We start from the raw sequence: 21,688 nt of genomic DNA on the forward strand, positions 1-21,688 counted from the left end.
TCTGGGAAGGGCCGGCACATCCGCCCCCATCAGACACCACGACTGCAGCCCCGGCTCTCGCGAGAGCACAGGTGGCCTCTCCCTCCCCCCGGGGGAGGGGGTGGCCCTGCTGCTCCTTGGTTCTCTCACCCCAGCCCCCCGGGCAGCTGGACCCTTGTCCTGTAGCCCCAGTCATCTGCTCAGAATTGGCAGACCCAAGGCCAAGCTCATCCTCTGCTTGAATCCAAACCTCCCATCTCGGCCACATTTCCATCCACTCAGTCATGGCAAAACTTCCTGAGACTCCTGGATTAAAATCTCAGGCGCAGTCCAGCACCCTTCCCATCCTGGCGGCACCCCTCACCAGCACCACAGCCCCAGCCCCGGCCCGCTGCCCTCGCAGGCTGGGGTCCTCGGACAGCTCCCCTGGGTTCTGGATTCCAGGACCCCTCCACGCAGCTGCCAGACTGACGTCTTCACTTAGCATTTCACCCTGGCCCTGCCCTGCTCGAGATCCTTCCGTGGCTCCCTAGTGACGGCTGCCTCAAATCTAAACGTATTTTCTGGCTCAAGGTACACCTCCACTTACCTAATGTCACAGCCTGCTACTCTGGTTAGGGTTGTCTCTGCTCCTGAGAAGAGGCCAGCCCCCCCCAGCACCCTCACACACAGGCTCTTCTGGGCCTCCATGCCTCTGCCCGAGCTGACCTGCTGACCAGCAACACCCTTCCGTAGCTCCTCCCCCTCGGCAAGACCCTCCCAGTCCCATTTTCACCAAGTCCTCTTCAATGCTTGCCAGTCATTCATTTATTCAACCAACGTTAATTGAGCCCCTACCTCAAACAAGGCGTTCGCGGACCGGCCTCCCCTCTGAGCTCTAACAGCACAAGTAACATCTGCCCCACGCCTCTGCACAGAATCCCTTGAGGTCGTGCAGGGCATCGCCATTACAAGCCTGTAGCCCTCCACCAAGTCGCGGGCTCCTTGAAGGCAGCGCCCAGTGTCCTGCTCCTTGCATGTGCCCTAGACCGTGGCTCATAGACTTGGGAACATTACAAGCTGCAGGTGGTGGGTTTTTTTGTTTCTGTTTGGAGGGCTAGCACAGGATTGTCAGCTTTTTGTTTCATCAGATAAAAATGTCTTTTAATTTCCGTGATGTCATACACAAAAGCACATTTTAACACTCACAAAGTAGCGCTAGGAAAGTAGGAAGAACATTATCGCAGAATAAAGGACAATCCTAGCAGTATGGAAAAATTCACCGCATTTTTCTTCTTCATTTCAGAAATAATCTCGGAATAAAAGGACAGTCCTTTCAAAGGAAGACATTTAGGAAGCTGAAAAATTCATTGTTTCTCTTTCTTCAGTTCACAGGGGACGGGTGACTACTTTATCAATGTCCGTTCCAGTGTTTGGGAGCCCCTGTCTACAGCCCCTCACCAGGGGAGCACAGCTCAAGTGAGTGGAGTGAGGGGTTGACGTCTTTGCTTGGTTGTTGCCTGGAGAAGCCTCCGTGAGTCTCCTCTCACAAGATCCAGGCTGGGAGCCAGGGACATGGCTGGTCGGGCAGTGGTAACCCCAGGCCTTCAGTTCTGTCTCAGACACAGTGCCTGAATTTTTGCTCCTCTGTAGGCAGACAGGTATTCTTGACACTGATTGCATGGGCAATAAAATCCTGGAACCTCAGGGGAGGCAGATGGGATGGGAGCACCTGGGGTGCTGGATAGGAGAAAAAACAAATAGGTCATAGAAACAGTCACCCACCCAATGACCTCATGGTTCTAAGCTGGTCAGGAGCAGTGCTGGGCTGAGGCCCCAGAGCCTCTGGCCTCACAGGCCTGGGATCCTGACCTCTCCCTGCCCTGTCCGAGCTGGGCTTCTTCAAGAGAGAAATACAGCCGAAACTTTCCATTTCTCAGCCCGGGACCCTCCCACTCCCACCCCGGCCACTTCCATAAAAAGCCATTGCTGCCTCGAGGGGAGAGAGAGAGAATTTTTCCAAAGGATGCCTGTGTGTATTGTTGGGAGCAGCAAGCGTTTCGGTGAACTCCAGGTCACGGCACAGCCTGACAAATGGCAGGAAGTTCGGGACTTGGGCCTGACATTTTTCGCACAAAGGCCCTACGGCCCAGCCAGGTGAGCTGGGCCTGGGGACGGACACGGGGCCACCGCCCAGCATTTCCTGCCCTTTGTTGGCCCATGTGACAGCCTTCCCGGCGCTTGAAATGGCCTTTCTTTTGTGCCTGACTCCTGTTCTTTATTTATGGAGAGGAGCGTCTCGATATAGAAACGGGTGGGCCCCGAGTCGGCAGCAGGATGTGGGAATGCAGACTGGCAGGATGCCCACCAACAGGGACAGGACCGTCGAGTTAAAATAATGTGGCCACGAACTCCCAGTAATAAGCCTGGCTGGTATTTATATGCCTGATGAGGTGTTGCACAGGCTCCGCTGGCACGTTTCGGGGGGATTGGGAGTCTGCCCGTCCGTTAGCCCGCCTGTCGGCACCACACTTTGGCTCTCCTGCCTGGGCTGCCCTCGCTGATCGTGAGTCAGTTCTGCCTGGCCAGACCCTCCAAGTCAGTGTGGGCTCCTAGAAGGAAGGAACCCTTCCTTCTCCCCACAGGAAAACCTTTACTGTCAGCTTCATCGGGATTAGACTCTTCCCCAGGTAGCTGGCAGTGTGTCTGTGGGCATCGGTTCCCCAGGGCATCTCCGTAAGCTGCTGACTTTTTCTTCATTGTCATCATTTACGATGGAATTCTTTCTAAAAGGAATCACGCACTCCTGGTGCGTCGGAAGACTTGGAACAGAATTTGAGTTTTTCTTGGGAACTCGGGGTCTCGGTTAGGAACCCTGTGTGAGCAGGAGAAAGGACCCCGGGCCAGGTAGGACCAGGAGAGCTGGGTGCCGTTCCTCACCCTGCCCGGCTAGCTGTGCAACCTTAAGCAAGTTCCTTCACCTCTCTGGCTCTCGGAGGTTGGCCTGAGGACACCAAGTGTTCATCTTAATTCTCATGTTCTGTGGTTCCATTTGTTTTGTACCACGTGGTCATGCAGTGATGTCAATACAAAAGTTACTGAGGTACATAAGGTCGTTTATCCCACACAGGAAATCATAACTGACTTTGAGTTCTCATCACCATTTTTGGTAGATTTCTTTCTGGTCTACCTTGTTTGAAACAAAAAGGAGGGGACTTCCCTGGCGGCCCAGTGGTTAAGACTCCATGCTTCCACTGCAGGGGGCATGGGTTCGATCCCTGGTCGGGGAACTAAGATCCCACATCCTGCGTGGGGTGGCCAAAAAAAAAAAAAAAGGTAGCCTAAAGGCTAATTTTAGACCACTGTTTACAGACCCACCAGTAGTAGCAACTCTTTCCCTTTCAAGTTCATGACTTCTTAATCTGCTAGAACTATGTGCAAATGAAGAATTAAGAGGTTCAGAGTAAATATACAAATGCATATGTGTACTTTATGGCATGTTTCTGATAATCAGTGACTTTTTTTTCCTTCCTTGACTATTCCAGAGGGATGAAGTTATCAGAAAGGTGAAACCTGGAACAGTGAGGTGCGTCTGTGCCTTTCCGTATATTCCTATGGTGCCTTCAGGGAACATAGCAGAAGTTCAATAAATTCTTGTTGAACCAGATAACCTCCCCTTCTACTCAAAATTCACCTAGAATAAAAGTCTGCCTACTCCAAGTTTATTTCTTTTTTTTTTTTTTGCGGTACACGGGCCTCTCACTGTTGTGGCCTCTCCCGTTGCGGAGCACAGGCTCCAGACGCGCAGGCTCAGTGGCCATGGCTCACGGGCCCAGCCGCTCCGCGGCATATGGCATCTTCTGGGACTGGGGCACGAACCCGCATCCCCTGCATCGGCAGGCGGACTCTCAACCACTGTGCCACCAGGGAAGCCCCATCCAAGTTTATTTCTGAGCTAAGGTGTGGGGGGCAAACTGGCCTGGCCTGGCTTCATGTTTGTTTGACAACATCCTACTCCCCCCGCTTCCTACAAAACAGAGTGTCCCCTCTCTTCCTCATGGCCTCCTTCTTCCTCTTACGTGGACCCCATCCCATCACTCCCGCAGAAGGAAAGGCATGAGGCACTAATTAGATTTTGCCCCTCCTCAGAGTGAGATTTGGAAAATCTGGACATTTCTAGATGCCACGCAGAGAACCTCTAGGGAGGCAGAGCTCTAAAAATGATAATAATTAACATTTGCATAGACTTTGAAATGTACAGAGCACTTTCCATAAAATATCCCTCAGTCAGCCCCCCAGTCCTGAGGTGGTATCGCCTGCGTGTGGCGGATTAACTGAGACCAGCTGCAGCTGAGTGATTTTGCAGGATTAACTAGGAAGCCCGGGGCTTTTCCCAGTGTATCCAAACTTTTTGGTGGAAGGGCTACAGGGATGGTGAGAGTTGGCGTTGGGGGTCACCCTCTTCCAAGGGGGGAAGGACAGTTTATCTTTGAGGAGAGAGGGAGGTGAGGAGAAGGCGGGAGTGGGGGAGCACACGTCCCAGGGAAGACAAGAGCTTCCCCACTAGAATAAGGCAGCTTCTGGAGGATTCAACGCATTTCTTCGCCCTCAGGGTACACTGGGAAGAACCCGGGCTTCGGGATCAGAAGATCAGAAGACATGCGCAGGACCTTGAACTCTTCCCTTCACAGGGAAAATTAAACTCTCTGATCTCCCTGTCAATGCTGTCCTCCGCAAAAGGAGAACGGTAACAATAACAACAACACCCCTACCAATGCAACAGCGGCGGGGAGAATACCTGCTCCCGTCCCTCCTCACAAGGTATACATGAGGATCGAGGTGAGCTGAGCACGTGGAGATGCTCTTACAACATAAACCAGAATATTCTGGCGGGTTGTCTTGCTTTCGTTCATTGCACAGATATTTATTGAACAACTACCATGCTCTGGGCTCTGAAGTAAGCCCTGAGGATTCAATGATGAAAAAAATGGTACCCATGACACGTGTCCCTGTGGGTCTGTCTACTGTACCCCTTACTGCCCCTGGTCCTGCTAGCTATGGAACAGTGCAGGCTGCCTCTTTAGGCATCAGGGTCCTTATCTGATGTGGGAATTAAGTGACTTCATTTATATGAAGCGTCTCCATCTAACACCGTGCCTGTCACAGAAGGAGCGAACACTCAATAATCATTTTCTCCAGAAGGGCCCTTTAATGTCACACCTCTCTCTAAACAAGATTAGGATTCTTGTGCCCTGAGCTGAATCACCAGCTAAAAGACCTCCCTTTGCCCACACCACCACCCCCAGCCCCATCAATGCAAGTGAAGGCAGCCCTCGGAACTCTGATGCATTCGTTCAGTCTTGGTGTGTGTGTGTGTGCGTGTATGTGTGTTCTTTGTGCCTTACCGCTCCAAATAGAACACGGTTCCTGGCAGGTAGGGACTCACTCACCAGCCTCTTCTCCTCCCCCACCGGGGAACCGGAAGTGACAGGCAAGCTGTCCATCGTACCAAGTCAGTGAGAAATCCCTCCCAACTCTAGTTCTATCGACTTTCTTTCTGGCTCACTACTGAAGTGTGAAGTGTTCTGACAGCACAGCAAGGAAGTGTCAGGAAGTTCCTGCGACACTGAAGGTGAACGCAGGATAATTTAATAATCTAAGGAACATCCGCGACTCTGTTTTCTCAGACACAACGAGTCCAGGGGTAAAAATGGGCCACAGAGACTATAAACAGGCCAGTATTTTCCTGGCTCCCTGCTCCCAGGACCCACCCTCCTGGAGTCCCAGTCTATAACTAGGGAGCGTGCCATGTGAGAACACAGCTCTCCAGTCTGGCCACCCAACGTCCTTACCACCTGCCCTGGTGCCGGCCCAGACGGCACCTTTGTGCTAATTAGGAGAGGGCCCTCATGTTCTGGGCAGGTCACGCCCACACCGGCTTAACTTCCCAGGCTACGCAGTAGCCGGGTTCCTGCCGTGATGGCCGCTACTCCATGCTGTTGATGCTGCTGCAGACCGCGCTGCTCTCTGCCCGGATGGAGCCTCTGGCCATCGCAGCCTGGGCCACTGATGCTTCCTGCTCTCTCGGTGCCTAGCGTCTCTTTTTGCCTTTCTTTTCTTTGTGATTCAGCCCCCTCTGTATGGGAGCTGGGCCATAGCACAGCCTTGGAAACAGATATTTGTTGGCCTCAGAATTGAAACTTCTCTCTGGCCTTGGCCTGTTGTTGTAGAACCTGAGAGATGTGCATGATTCTATCCTCCCTTAGGACGAGCTTCCTGCCAGGAGGCTCCCGGACTCTCACGCAGGTAAAGGCCTCTCTTTATTCAACCTGGGTCCTAGTGGAGACCCAGTCTGACTACCGGCAAAGCCAGGCTCAGAGTCGCTAGGGCTTTAGTCTAACTGCCTTCCATGCCTGCAGACCCACCTGTAGTGCCTCTGTTGAATCCCTACTGTGATAGATAGGTCCTCCTGGGGGCATCCATATGATCTTTTAAATTGCTTTCACTGCTAGAAAGTTCTTCCTGTGTTCATTTGACACATCTTTATAGAAGCCATTCCTAAGTCCCAGGCCCAGCCCTTTATTCTGGGGACAGGCCAGGTGGGGTCTCTGCTCACACAGAGCTTAAGTTTAAGTTGGGTGGGTGGGGGGGGAGGTAGAAAACACAGAGCATACAAATGATAATGAGATGGTTGAAGAAAACCGAGCTCCACAATGAGGAAACTCCAGGGAGCAGAGGGTGGTGCCTCTGAGGATCTTCAGGGTAGAGACCTGGGGACCAGAGGGGTCAACCACGGAGATGGTGAGGGCAGAGGCTCCCAGGGCAGAGCAAGGCTGGGAAAGGCCAGTGGGGCTGGAGCAGGCACTGGGAATGGACCTTTGCCTCCACTACACGAAGGAGGTAGGAGAGGTGGAAGGAAAGAAATGGGGACTCAGTCCTCACTTTACAAGGAATCCTTCCTTTTTAGAGCAAAAGCTGCCACCACCTCTACCAGCAACACAAACCTTCCGTCATCACCCCAACTCCCTCACGTGCAGCCGCTTCTCACCTCTCACCTGCTGATCCGCCTGCCCAGCACGCCCTTCCACCCCACCCCTCAGGCCCTGGAAAACTCCTCCTTAACCGATGAGATCCCGCTCAGAATTTCCTTCCTCTGAGAAGCTTTCCCAGACTCCCACCTGCAGGCCGAGGCGACAGCTCTTGCCCGTCCTCCGAGGAGCTTTGTCCCCTCTGCCGGATGCTGAGACAGTGGGCTCAAGAGGCAGACCCAGCCAGCTTCCACCACACCAGCTGTGTGATGTGGGGTATTCATTTCCTAGGGATGCTCTCACAGAGGACCACAGACTGGGTGGCTTATTTTTATTTATTGTCTCTCAGTTCTGGAGGCCGGAAGTCTGAAATCAGGGTGTTGGTAATGCTGATTCTTTCTGGGGACTCTAGGGAAAACCTGTCCATGCCTCTCAACTAGCTTCCGGTGATGGCTGGTGGCCTTGGCCTTCCTTGGCTGGTAGATACATGACTCCAGTCTCTGCCTCTGTCTTCACCTGCCGTCTTCTCCCTGTGTGTCTATCTTCACCAGGTGCTCTCCTCTCTCTCTCCTCTTCTTAAAAGTATACCAGCCATATGGGCTTAAGGGCCCACCTATTCCAGTGTGAACTCATTTTAACTTACCTACATCTGCAATGACCCTATTTCCAAATAATGTTCCATTCTCAGATACTGGAGATTAGGACTTCAACATATCTTTTTGGGGAACATAATTCAACCTATAACACCTGGGTTAAGTTTAAACTGTTTCCTCCTCTCTAAAACACATTAAAAAAGGATCTTCTGGGTGGGCTTCCCTGGTGGCACAGTGGTTGAGAGTCTGCCTGCCGATGCAGGGGACACGGGTTTGTGCCCCGGTCCGGGAGGATCCCACATGCCACGGAGTGACTGGGCCTGTGAGCCATGGCCGCTGAGCCTGCGCGTCCAGAGCCTGTGCTCCGCAGCGGGAGAGGCCACAACAGTGAGAGGCCCGCGTACCGCAAAAAAAAAAAAAAAAAAAGCATCTTCTGGGGCTTCCCTGGTGGCGCAGTAGTTAAGAATCCACCTGCCAATGCAGGGCACATGGGTTCGAGCCCTGGTCTGGGAAGATCCAACATGCCACGGAGCAACTAAGCCCGTGAGCCACGACTACTGAGCCCGCGTGCCACAACTACTGAAGCCCACACGCCTAGAGCCCGTGCTCCGCAACAAGAGAAGCCACTGAAATGAGAAGCCCGTGCACTGTGATAAAGAGTAGACCCTGCTCACCACAACTAGAGAAAGCCTGCGTGCAGCAGCAAAGACCCAACGCAGCCAAACATAAATAAATAAAATAAATAAAATTATTTTAAAAAAAAGAAAAGGATCTTCCTTCTAACGCGAGGATTAAATGAGCTAATGGTTATCTAAGGCTTGTCATGGCACATAATAAACCTTCAAAAAGGTAGCTGCTAATGTTAATAATAGCTGGCCGGTCCATTATGAGTTCTTCCAGGTAGACGTCATGTCTTATCCCTGTTTCTTTTCAACCCTCAGTATCTAACACAAAGTTTGTGCTCAAAAATTTTTGCTGTCTGAATGAGCTGCTGCCATTTTAAAGGCAATGTTAAGATCAAGGGAGTGATTTTGAACATCTCTGTCCCCATCAAAGAAAATGTATTGGGAGCATTAGGCAATGGTTCAAACTTTCTTGGATGAGTTTTCAATGAGCTCTGGATACCTAAAAGTCATCTCAAATTTTATCATATTATTAAATCAAAAAAATGCCTCCAAATGATTACCTCAGAATATCTTCAAATTATTCTCAAAAAGCCTTTTTAAAAAAATTCTGAGGGGCAGAAAGAAATATGTTAATTAATCTTTTAATTAATGCTTATCATACATAATATACGTCCCAGGGAAAACTTATGACGTAGCAATGCTGTTTTTTATGTGCTGCCTGTACATTTTATGGTTCACTCGGGCCCTTTGTGTAATCGATATGATCGGTGCTTTTATGTACATTTGTAAAACGCTTTGGAGCACAATTTTATTGTTTTAAGTGATTATAAAGGTTTATGGTTCTTTGCTCTTATGACATCTCCAGTCATATCTGTCTTTTGAGGCCAAGTCTATTTCAGAATGTAACCTCCAACTGCAGCATTATTTTTATGGAGAAAATGTGATCTGCTTTACAATGACTCACTTTATGGTCAGTTTCCAGGGACAGAAAGTAGAGAAAAGTGATGAATTCTCTTTTAAAACTTACTTAAGGGCTTCCCTGGTGGTGCAGTGGTTGAGAGTCCGCCTGCCAATGCAGGGGACGCGGGTTCGTGCCCCGGTCCAGGAGGATCCCACATGCCGCGGAGCGGCTGGGCCCGTGAGCCATGGCTCCTGAGCCTGCGCATCCGGAGCCTGTGCTCCGCAGCGGGAGAGGCCACAACAGTGAGAGGCCCGCGTACCGCAAAAAAAAAAAAAAAAAACCAAACTTACTTAAGTCCACGCCACCTGCTCCCTTCACCTCCCTATCCCTCACTCCCCACCCCAGCCCGTCTCTGGGTGCAGGCTGGGTTAAGTGAAAGAGGATGCATCTCAACCCTAGGCCGAGTAGGAGCTCTTTCTGAGCAGGATTGAAGGTTTCTGTTATATTCATCTTGAGGTCCAGTTTCTATCACATAGTGGGCTTAGTAAATGTTGGATTTTAATTTATGGCCTGCTATATTATTGAATATCCCAGGCAAAGTCAATCCATAAAAAACATATATAATACATATTATGCATATACTACATAATTTAGCTATGACATATATATAGCTAATAAATATATACTTAATGCATATACACATATATGTCATATATATTATAGCAAAAACATGTTATTTTTTTCTTGCATAAAATATCTCTGGAAAAATACAAAAGAAAGGAATAGCATTGGTGATCTGTAGGGAGGAGCGTGAGTGGCTGGCGGACTGGGTGAGGGGAGTAGTCACTATATTCCATTTAGACTTTTTTTTTTTAACAGAGAACAGGAATATTTATTTATTTATTTATTTATTTTTTAAATTTATTTATTTATTTTGGGCTGTGTTGGGTCTTCGTTTCTGTGCGAGGGCTTTCTCTAGTTGTGGCAAGCGGGGGCCACTCTTCATCGCAGTGCGCAGGCCTCTCACTATCACAGCCTCTCTTGTTGCGGAGCACAGGCTCCAGGCGCGCAGGCTCAGTAGTTGTGGCTCACGGGCCTAGTTGCTCCGTGGCATGTGGGATCTTCCCAGACCAGGGCTCTAACCCGTGTCCCCTGCATTAGCAGGCAGATTCTCAACCACTGCGCCACCAGGGAAGCCCCTAGACTTTTTGAATCATGTGAATTGTTACCTATTCCAAAAAATGTTTTAAGTTCATCTATGTCCAGAATCGATAGCTAGATATGCATTAAAAATATATTTATTTATTTGGTTGCCCCGGGTCTTAGTTGCGGCATGCAGGATATTCGTTGCCGCGTGTGGGATCTTCGTTGCTGCGGGCGGGACCTTTAGTCGCAGCATGCATGGGGGATCTAGTTCCCTGACCAGGGATCGAACCCAGGCCCCCTGCATTGGGAGCACGGAGTCTTAACCACTGGACCACCAGGGAAGTCCCTAGATATGCATTTTTTGCCCTTGCTGATGTGTCTCTTCATAAAGCCATATGTTAAGGGTGCACAGAGGATTTCCCAGTTATATCATAAACGTCTAAAAGTCTAGGATTACCACTTTCACTCATTCTTTATCCTCCAAGAACCCAACTAAGTGTGCTTCTCGCCCTGGTTCCCAGAATTGCTTCAGACAGAAGCCACCACCTTAGTGTTCATCATTGTTTTAATCTGTGAACATTCGTGGAGGCTCTTCTAGGAGATGGGGAGGCGGCAATGGATATAAGGTGACATCCTCCCTCTAAAGCAAGGGCAGAGGTGCGGGCGTGGGTGGAACGGACTCAGGTGCCACCATTTACCATAGTTTGGCAAAAGCCCAACAACGGTGTGAATGAAGTACCACAGGGGAGAAGAACTCAGAACACAGGCTTCATAGATGGGGCGCTTTTGAGCCTTGAAGTATAGAGGATGGTCAGGTAGAAACAGCTTTCACTGGAGGGGCGCATCTCTTCCCACTCGCTGAGCAGAACGGTTAAGAGCACGTGCAGTTGACGGCTCGGGGTTTTGAAGCCAAGCCCTGTCACTTACTAGCTGACTGCCTCTGGGCAAGTTATTAATGTTGTTTTCTTAAGTGTAAAATAGGGAGAAAATAGTTCCTTCCTCACACGTTTGTTGCAAAACATTAAATTAGAGGTTGCTTGCAAAGTACTTCAAACACGGCTTGGCACAAAGTAAGTGCTCAGCAAACCTTAGTTATATAATTGTAATTACTGAGTTTACCTGGCGCAGGAAGAAAATATCTTCAAGGACTGAGTTCCAGGTTAGAACTCTGGGCAGTTCCAGGCTCACTGACTCTCAATGGCCAGGGGAGTCCCCATGTGTTCAGTGCCTCATAGTTCCTAAGGAAAACCTCGCTGCCTTGGGGGGACTTTTGTTTTCAAAAGTGGAGAGGAAAACGTTGATGGGTTACTGGAGGAAAATGAGGAGACTGAGCTTGGGGGTGGTCCTCAGTGTTGAGGCCTGAGGCTTGGGAATGTGGGGCATTGGGCAGAAGGGGGAAGCCTAGGGGCCTAGGTCTGTGTATTCAGTAACAGTTAGAACACAGCACTCAACAGCTGCAGAGACAATGCAGTCTTTTGATCCTGTACGAGGTGATTGCTATTAGAAAGGCCCGCTCAGTCATCAGAAGGTGAAAGGGTATGATTTTTGTGAAAGATGGACCCCAGAGAGATGTTCTGACTAACCTTGGACCCAGGCTTTCCTCTGAAGAATCTGAACTATTTTACCCAGTAAGCTCACAGCCTAGATAGAGCTCAGAGGCCAGGACTCCTTGGACACAGTGACTGTGAGAGCCTTCCTGAGAGGTGAGGGAAGCTGTGACATTCACTCTCCTGGGACTCCCTGTGAAAGCAAGGGGAGAAAGCTGCTTTATTCAGAAGCAACTAGGTACAGTCCTACCTTGAGACAGAGGGACGAACCTCAGGGTCTTGGCCCTCACACCCTCCTACATCCGTCACTGTCTCTGGGTCTAGGGGTTGGACCCAGGGCTCTGCTAAAAACAGCACAGAAAGTGCATCTATAAACTGTCCCCCAAGGGTTCAAAGGTTTAAAACAATCTTGAGGCGCTCCGTGATACAACATGGAGTGTTCGCTCCTGGAGTTAAAATGATTTGCCACATCAACCTGTGCAAAGTCCAGGAAAGACTGATTAAATAATAATAATGAGAAATAGCTACAAAGAGGTTTGTATTTTAATGAGAAATAGCTACAAAGGTTTGTATTTTTCAAACTGCAACAACTTTTGCCTCCAGAGTTTTGAAGCAACTCTGAAAAGGAGTTAGGGCTGATTTTTTCCTCCCATTTTGCAGATAAGGAAACTAACACTTCCTGATCAGAGAGTTTCCTGATATCATGAGCTAGTTGATGATAAAACAAACAATAGAAATACAATTTTTGTTTTAAAATTACCTCTGGAATTTGATTCATTTGCCCAACCAGTCTTTATTGAGTACCAACTATGGCCAGGCACCGTGCTAGGCGCTGGGATGTAAGAGTGATCACAGAGAGTGCAGCTAGGGAGCCCAGAGCCGCACATAGAGACATCAATCTAGAAATGCACGAAGCACCCCTGCTGTGAAGGAAGAGGACTCAGGAGAGTACTCTTTAAACTCTAGGATTCTCTGAACGTGGGATCTTATTCAAGCCTCCGAAGAAATGATTGTCACGATTCTTTCCAATTTGAGCAGAGGGATTTGCGCTGTCTCCCTGCTGCACGGGTCAGACCCTACAACCCCGGCTGTGCACTCCGAGTGTGTAAGTGTTATCAGAATGCTCTGGTAACAGGGGAAGAACAATGCTTCAGAGGTTGATGAGGTCATGGGAACCTCCAGAGCTACATCCCAGCCCCGCCGTTCGTCCATATCTGGCCAGCTTGTTTATCTTTGCAGGTCTGCAACCCAGTCCCTGTAGTTTTAGTCACCTCTTTAGCGAGGAAGAAGGACACCTGGGCTAGATACCTTTTCCCTAGACCTAAGTCCCTGTAAATGGAGTGTGTCCCCCAAGAGCAGGAGTAATAATGGGGTTGGATAAACCTGGGTTTTATGAATCAAGCTACCAGGAAGAGTGGATAAAAACCTTTAACAAATACCAACCAGTTAAAGCAGTTTAGAAGATCCTTCGGAATGAGAAAGAGAGAGTTGGGGAGCAGTGGTATAAAAACACTGTGGGCGGTACAGCAATTCTGACTTTTGCAGATGGAGCAAGCAGCCCAGAGACGTGAAGAATCTGGTGATTAAATGAAAAGTTCTTGCACATGTTTAACTTAAATTCAGGGCGTGGTCTACGGCTCATGTGTATCGTATAATGAGGTTTCAGTAACTGAAAACTGTAAGGCTAAATCCATGCCAATTTTTATTTGAATTGGGCAGGCTTTCTGGGGATACAGGGAGTGTGGGGTTTTTTTGGTTTTTTTTTTTTGCAGTACGCGGGCCTCTCACTGTTGTGGCCTCTCCCGTTGCGGAGCACAGGCTCCGGACGCGCAGGCTCAGCGGCCATGGCTCACGGGCCCAGCTGCTCCGCGGCATGTGGGATCTTCCCGGACCGGGGCACGAACCCATGTCCCCTGCATCGGCAGGCGGACTCTCAACCACTGTACCACCAGGGAAGCCCGGGAGTGTGGGTTTTGACAAGTGCAGGAGGGGTCGCATGGTGAACCAATCATTTCCTGAATTGAGAAAAACACTGCACGGTATGTTTTAGATTGCTCCTAGGACAGATATTTCATCTTAACAATGTTTATGAGACACAGCAGGCAAAATTATAGTGCAATAAATATCACTATTCATTCACGTATGTATTCACTCTCTGAATAGTGTGATGGTTTTAGGAGTCAGGCTGCTGGATTTGAATCCTGACTCCACTACTTAATATCTGTGTGATTTTAGACCAGTTACTTAATTTCCGTGAACGCCTCAGTTTCCTTATCAATACAATGGGATACATAACGGCACCTCACGAGGTTGCTGAAAAGACTAAACGAGGCTGTGCATGTAAAACCCCTAGCTCAGGGCTAGCACATGTGGTAAGGATCAACAAACTCTAGATATTACTCACATTGTTTTTATTATCAAAAGCCAACTTCAGCCATGCTGAGTATAGCATTGACACACAAAGTGAGGTTCTTGCCCTCAAAGAAAAAACTCATGGTGTATGTGTATATAGCTCACAAAAAACATGTGAAATTAGATGGTGAATTAAGGTACTAACTCCAGGCCAGGGGAACAAAGAGGAGGAAGTGGTTATGACTTGAGAGGTGGGGAACAGATCTGAATTTCCTGCACCACATCTGAGCCTTCAAACACTGACAGGTGGAAAGTAGGTTAATTCCAGGCACCAGGAGAAGCAAAGGCAAAGACTTGAGCATGTCAGCGAGTGTCACAGTTGAATCTAAAGAGCCTTCTCCCTCTCGGTGGGAGAAGATGGAAAGGTTAGTTGGGCCAGAATTTGGAAGCCTTGGATGCTGGGTTTAGGAATTTGGGCAACAGGAAAGCGGACAAGAGCTTGAACAGGTTAGGGACAGGATCTATGACAACTGATTCCAAGGATAACACTCTGGTGGCAGGTGGAGGGAAGGCGGGAGAGGAGGGAGGAGATAAGATGCTGAACCAGGGACCGCCAAGGGTACAAAGCAGAACCAGACACAGCTCCTTCCTCCAGGAGCTCGGGGCTTACGGGGGAAATTAGACACACACGGGTCAACATCCTGAGAGGAGGGACACGAAAAAAGCGACATCTACCTTCAGGTGGTTGCAGGGAAATAAGGTGTTGATTTCCTCATCTGCAAAATGGATTAACGGTAATATATTTACCTCTCCGCATTGTATGAGGATGAAATCATGTGAGGAGAGCAGTGTTAGCACATGCCCAGAATTCAGGCAGAGCTCCATGCAGTCCTACTCAAGCACACATTCTGGCCCTGGTCAGCCTCCAGGTAGAAGTTAACTGCGTGCTGTTTTATTGCAGCGAGCAGAGAATTAGCAGGAGGGGGAAGGATGGTCAGGGGGTAAGTGGGAGATGTGACTGGAAAGCAGGTTGGGCACACGGATCAGGAAGAGTGAGCCAAAACCCATGCCCCGGGCTGCTTTGATTTCAACTTAATTAGGAATTGATTCTCATCTCCCTCCCCCAGCCCCATCTCCTCGGCACATCACCTTTTGTTCCTGCCATGGGACCTGTGGCTTTTTGACCCAGCTGCGTGAGTGTGGATACCTCATGCCCAGGCCATGGTCTATGTTAGAGCAGTGGCTGGAGTTCTAGACAGGATCTGGAACCAATGCTGTTTACCAGCTGTGTGAGCGGGAACACGTGAGCTCAACTCTCCAGGCCTCAGTTTTCTTCCCATGTGATGAGGGTGTTGGGCCCATGATCTGGACCATCCACTGAGCCCCAGGCTGTCTCTGAATCTGAGGTGTTTGGGAATCCCGAAGATCATGGTTAGGTGCTAAGCCCTGTCTTGAGGGCCCCTCGTACGAGCAGCTCCATTGCATTTGATGAGGAGAGACACCCTGATTTTGTGACCCCCAGCCCTGGCCTGCGTGGAGGCAGCCATGGTGGGAAAACCTGCTGTTCTGGGGCACAACCTGCTTTTCTGCTCCAGAATGAGGGCTTCTGAGCGGGGAAATGTCTGCTAAAGAGCAGCAACAGGACAGAGCACAGAGTAATCGTCCTGTTGCCCCTGCTCTTCACAGGCGAGGCGGGCAGTGGAGCAGCTCTTTTGTGGACACAAGGCCATGACCCTCCATTTATTGAGTGTCAACGAGGCATTATGCACTCCCTCACATTCTCACGGTGATTCTGCAAGATTCTGCAAGATTCATGCTATTATTTGTTTTATAGAGGAGGAGGCTCCGACTCAGAGAGGTTAAGTAAAAGCCCAAGGTCACACAGCTATTAAATCACAGCACAAAGATTCAAATTCCAGCTGACTCACTCCAAGGCCATTTGTCATCTGCTGTGACAGAGAGTGTCCCAATCCCCCAGCTTCAGCAACGAAGTTCCTTTGCCTGAGATCAGTCCTTCCATCTCTGCTTCACATCCCATCTCCTGTAACTTCTCCCTTTCGACTGGCTTCTTCTCTCAGCTCACACTCACAGGCATCTCTCCAATGTTACAATGAACCAATACACACAAACCTTTCCCTCGACCTTATGTGTTCCCTCCTTCCTTTCACACCCACACTCAATGCCTCTCTTTCCTCATCTCCAAAGACTCCCCCAAGTTATTGCACGTCATTAAAATCACTCTGGGTGAAATTCCCAGTGACCCTCTCATTGCCAGATTCAATCAGCAGATTTCAGTTTTTGCAGCAGGTGACACTAGACCACCTTCTTCTTACTAAAACATCCTCCTCCCTCTGTTTCCATGGCACCCTTCTCTCTTGGTTACCTCCTAGGCAGCTCCTCATTCCCTGTCTCCACTTCCTCGGCCCGTTCCGTGAATTTTGCAAGCCTCTGCCTCCAGCCTCTTCTCACTGCCCAGCATCCCAGGATAATCATCCTCTTTCATGGCTACAACCCCTGCCTGCACGGGGATGGTTCTCCAATCTCTATTTCCTGTCCTGACCTCAGATCTGAGCTTCAATGTCACAGATATAACTTCTAGACCTGGCCCCGGAGCGCCCCATGGGTCTTCAGAGTCAACACGTTCAAAGTGGGACTCATCATTTTCTACTTCCAAACTTGCTTCCATGTTCTCCAGCTCAGTTAGTGACATTCAACCTTGGCCCTCAGATAATCCACGCAGTAACCCAAGTGGGAAGCCTAGACCCCTAGACTCCTTCCACGGCTCCATGCCTTCAACACACTACACACGCCACGTGACACAGCACGTCCACATCCAGCGTGTCACTAAGTCCTATCAATTCTGACCACCAAATACCTCTTGTATCAGGCCCTGTAACCGAACGCACAACAGCCAATAAATTGAGGGGCAAGCTTTGCAGAGAAGAAAGATGCTTTATTCAGAAAAGCTGGCAATCTGGGGAGAAAGTGGACTTGTATCCAGAGACCAACTCCAAAGATTCTGTTCAGCCATGACAATTTTTAAAGGGGAAACAATCTCAGTTAATCATTAAGGCAGGAGGTCAGATTCTCCGTCACCTTTCCATTGCACGCAGGCCTGCTGGCTTCTCCCCATCTTCCTTGGGACTGTCTTGCCCACGTGATCCGTCTGCAATTGGATGTTCTCTTGCCCTCGTGGTCCACCTGCAAATTTACTAAGGGGAAGCTGGGGGTAGAGAGTCAGTCATTCTTTAACTACTTAATTCTTCATTCTTATTCCTTCTAATCCAGGAAAGGAATCAGCAGGTTAGGTAAGGCCTTGTGTATGTTTAGAAAAGCAGAAATCAGGAACTTAGTCAAATGTTGCCTAACGATCTCATCTTTATGATTAAGGTCTAACGAAAATAAGGGATAAACAAACAAAAAAGAGGCAAAAGAGCTGCTTACAGCCCCTCCTCTTTTTTCCCACTGCCATTGTCTGAGCTCAGGCCCTTCAGGGACAGGTGCCTTAGCCTCCCAAAGCGCTGTGCTCACCTCCAGTCTCGCATCTGCCCCCTGAACCTTCAGTCCACGACAGCTAGAATGATCCTGCTCACTGGAAAGCTGGTCTTGTCTCTTCCAGCTTATGACCCTTTGGGGATTCTCCATTGTCTAAGGATCTCACCTCACTCACCTCTCCAGCCTCATCTTCCATCCCTGCCTGCAAACCCTGCACTCTACTTAGGGCAAAACACCTGCCTACAGTTCTCAGGTCCCCTCTTCACTTTCACATGTTGCTCCACCTGCCCAAAGTGCTGTCGCTTTTGTTCTTCCCCTGGTGAAGTCCTACTCCTTCTCCAAGACCCTGTTTCCTCCTCAGGAGCCGTCCCTGACCTCCCCAGGTGAAGCTGAGCCTGTCCTGCTCTCTGCCTCCCATGTGCCTGCCCATGACACTTGTTACAGCCTCTACTGCACCTCAGTTATGTTTGTGTACAGGTGTTGCTTCTCCCCTGAGAGAGTGGAAGCTATAGCATCCGTGTTTGCATTCTCAGCACTGTGTACAGGGCCTGGCATTCTGTGCTGTCAGAGTAGATGCTGTTGAATAATAATAGGTAAGTGTAAAAAAAAAAAAATAATTATAGGTAAGTGTATGACTTTGGGGAGAGGTGCCCAATTTGAACCTCAGCTGATATTCATAGAATCACAAAACTTGGCAGTCAGAGATAAAGCCCAGCGTTGGAAATAAAATTCAACCACTTATTTATCTATTCAGCCTTTGGGTATTGAGCAACTTCTTGGGGGCGAGCACCACTGTACTGGGCACTGAGATTCCAAGAGGAAAGAAATGCCATCCTGGGCCCCCAAGGAACTCAGAGATCAGAAAACCAAAGTAAGAGCATCCTTGCCACCTTATGAACAGTGATGTGGCCCCAGGATGGATACGTGGGCTTTTAGTTTTTATTGGGGGATGTGGTGCCTGGAGGCTCTGTCCCACCCCTAGATGTAGATGTTGTGGTTGGAGATTAAAGTTATTCAGGATGAGAGTCAGGAGAACTTTATCAAACCTGCATTTAAGGATGAGTCAGCAACATCACCAGATTGCAGGTGAGGCCAAGTATCATGACTGCTCGCTCTGATTGACAGCGACCAGGGGAAAAACCACGGTTTTGAAACCTGTGCCATAGATTCCCGTGTAATACCTACCAGTTGGCATTCATGTTTGCATTCAGTATCTACATCTGTATCTGTATCTATATGATGTGATGTGCTGTTCCGGGTGGTCTGAGGAAGTAGGTGAATAAGAGAGATCCCACATTAAGAAGTTGAAAGCATCTGTCAATGTCATAAAAGACAGAGCTGAGGAACTGTCATCAACTGTAGAAGAAAGTGGACAGGAAAACTAAATGCAATGTGGGATCCTGGATGACTTCCTGGGCCTGAAAAAGTGCGTGAGAAAAAAAGGTTACAAAATTAGATTGAGGTCTTAAATTAGTAAATAGTATTGAATTGATGTTAATTTTTAACAATTTGGTCATTGTGTCATGTTTTCTTCAGATGCTAACCTTAAAGGAAGCCATGTAAAGGGTATACAGGAACTCTCGTAGTCTTCTTGCAACTCTCTGTAAATCTAAAATTATTTCAAAATAATATGTTAATAAATATAATTGTCTAAAGCAAAAAAAAAAGTTGAAAGTCTCCTAGGGGAGCTAATGCATGCACACATATAAGCAAAATGTAACAAATCGCAGAAGGATTGTGGACTAGCATCTACAAAGGGCTTTGAGTTTCGACTATAAACTCAGGTGTTCTGGGCCAGTGAACTAGCTAGTGGGAGTGCTATGTTAAAGGGGGTCCAGGGCACAGGCCAGGTACCTGGGGCAGTTCTGCTCACTGACCACAGGTGATCTCTAAGCCTGGCCAGCCTCATTCCTGAAAGCTCCATCTGCATCGGGTGGGAGGATGATGGGGTGCTGCTGGCTACGGGGGAGGGTCCAGCACATCTCTGATTCTGCTAAGTCTCCAGCTACAAAGAGCTGCCCCTTTCTATGCTTGGATGTCTGCTCTCATTTTAATTTTGCACAATCTGGTAATGGGACCAACCCCAAATCATGTGAATTTGAAGTATACACTCTCCCCTTGCAAAGTTAACATGATCATTTCTAGACTTTTGGAGCAGTTGATTGAGTGCAGAACACTTAAAATCAGAGAGCACACAATACAAAAAATGTTAAATCCCAATTTTTTAAGCGTATTGCTTGGTTTCAGAAAGAGAAACAAGCCCTCTTGTTGGCATGGATATTTAGAACAGTACCAAAACCCATCAAAGACAGTCACACACACATACATCCCACAGTATTTATAGGGAACACACTGTCTTTCCCATATGCGGCACGGAAAACGGGGCCAGAATGATCCTGCAGAAACTTCCTGATGAAAACAGGCAAGTCAGCCATTCCCAAGCCTGAGCCTGCTGCCGCGGAACCCCAACCAGGGCACCAGCGCTTCCTTCGCTGCTCCAAAGATGCTGTGTCTTTCCGGCAGCGCCAGCGTGTAGCCCACTTAAGGGGCTCAAGGAGTCCACGGTCTCTGACAAGGGGCTGGGTCCTGCGGACGCCCCTTCTTTCCCCCACCCCCCGACCCATCTGGCAGAAAGACTCCAAATTATCAACGCAGGAGTCACGTGAGAGCCAAATTCTGGCGCCCCCCCCCCCCCCCCCCCGCTCTGGGTCTGCTTCCCTTTCTTCGGCGCCACCCTTGCGCCTCCTCCGCAGGGGGTTCCAGGCTCTGCATCCTTCCAGCAGCTTTTGAAAAACAAAACAAAACGAAAAACAGAGGGGTACTTCTTTGTTCTTTCACCGGGTTTCCTCGGTTTACGGAATTCAATTCCCACCCCCATCTCAGGTCGGCAAATTTTCCCTTCCAGTACTGGGAGCGCGGGCCGCTTCATTCCCGGACACTTTCTATGTTCCTGGTCCTGTGCTAAGCGCTCGTCCTGCATTTTATCTTAGTTAACTCTCATAGCAACCCTCTGAGGTAGGTGTTGTTACCCCTATTTTACAGACGGAAAGAGCTGAGGTACGTGGAGTCACTTGCCCAGGGTTTTACAACTAATAGATGAGCACAGCTAGGTTTTGAGCTCAAGTCGGTTTTGATCCCGACGCCCTAAATCCTTATTGCTATTCTTGATAGAGCGAGAGTCAGAACAACAGCTAATACTTACTGAGCGATTACTACACGTCAGGCACTGCGCCAAGTATGTCTCCAAATAATTGATACTTTCAGAAGCAGGCCTGACAGTTAGCAGTTATGTGATCTCGAGCAAGTTTCTTAAACCTCTTTTTCAGTCAGTTGCCTGCCTGCAAAATGAAGCCGAAAACATGGCTGTTGCGGAGAGTAAATGAATTAATATATGCAAAGCACTTAGAACTCAAAGTGGCACATATTAATCCCTCAAAAATTTGTCTTTTTTTTTAACCACCACCTCCATTCACAGGTGAGGTCGGTTCAGAGAGGTTAAGCCACTAATTAGTCCAGATTGCAGGGTGCAGACCCTACGGCGCAGACCTGCTCAGAAGGCCCGCCCGCAGGTGAGTTGCACCTGGCAAGTGGGAGACGTGCTTCTCAGGCTTTGCAGCAAAACGCGCTGCAGCCGGGAGGCCTGGAATGCTCCTGGGGGCCTCCTAGCTCCGGATCTGGGCGAAGAGGACTCCGGCAGTGAGGGGGGTCCCGCCAGAGCCCCTCAGAAGAACGGCGGGCGACACCTGCGCTCCCGGCGGGCGGCCCCGCGGGCAGGGGGCAATCCGGCGCCGGGAGCCCCCCAGCTACCCCTCCTCCCGGCGCTCACTCTCACACCCCCGCCCGCGCGGGGGCCGCCCGCCGGGAGCCCGGAGCCCGCCGCCCGCCGCGCTCCCCCGCCCGCCGCGCGCCAGGGCGGAGTTTCCTCCTCTGCTCATTGTTCTCCGCCCAGCACCGCCCCGCCCGGCCCCGCCACCCCGCCCGCGCGGTCCTGGGGGAGGGGAGGGGGCGGGGGCCGGCGCGGACGGGACCGGAGTCGCAGCAG

The sequence above is a fragment of the Grampus griseus genome, assembly GCF_964374135.1.
Source record: "Grampus griseus genome assembly, chromosome: 9".
Lineage (NCBI taxonomy): Eukaryota > Metazoa > Chordata > Mammalia > Artiodactyla > Delphinidae > Grampus > Grampus griseus.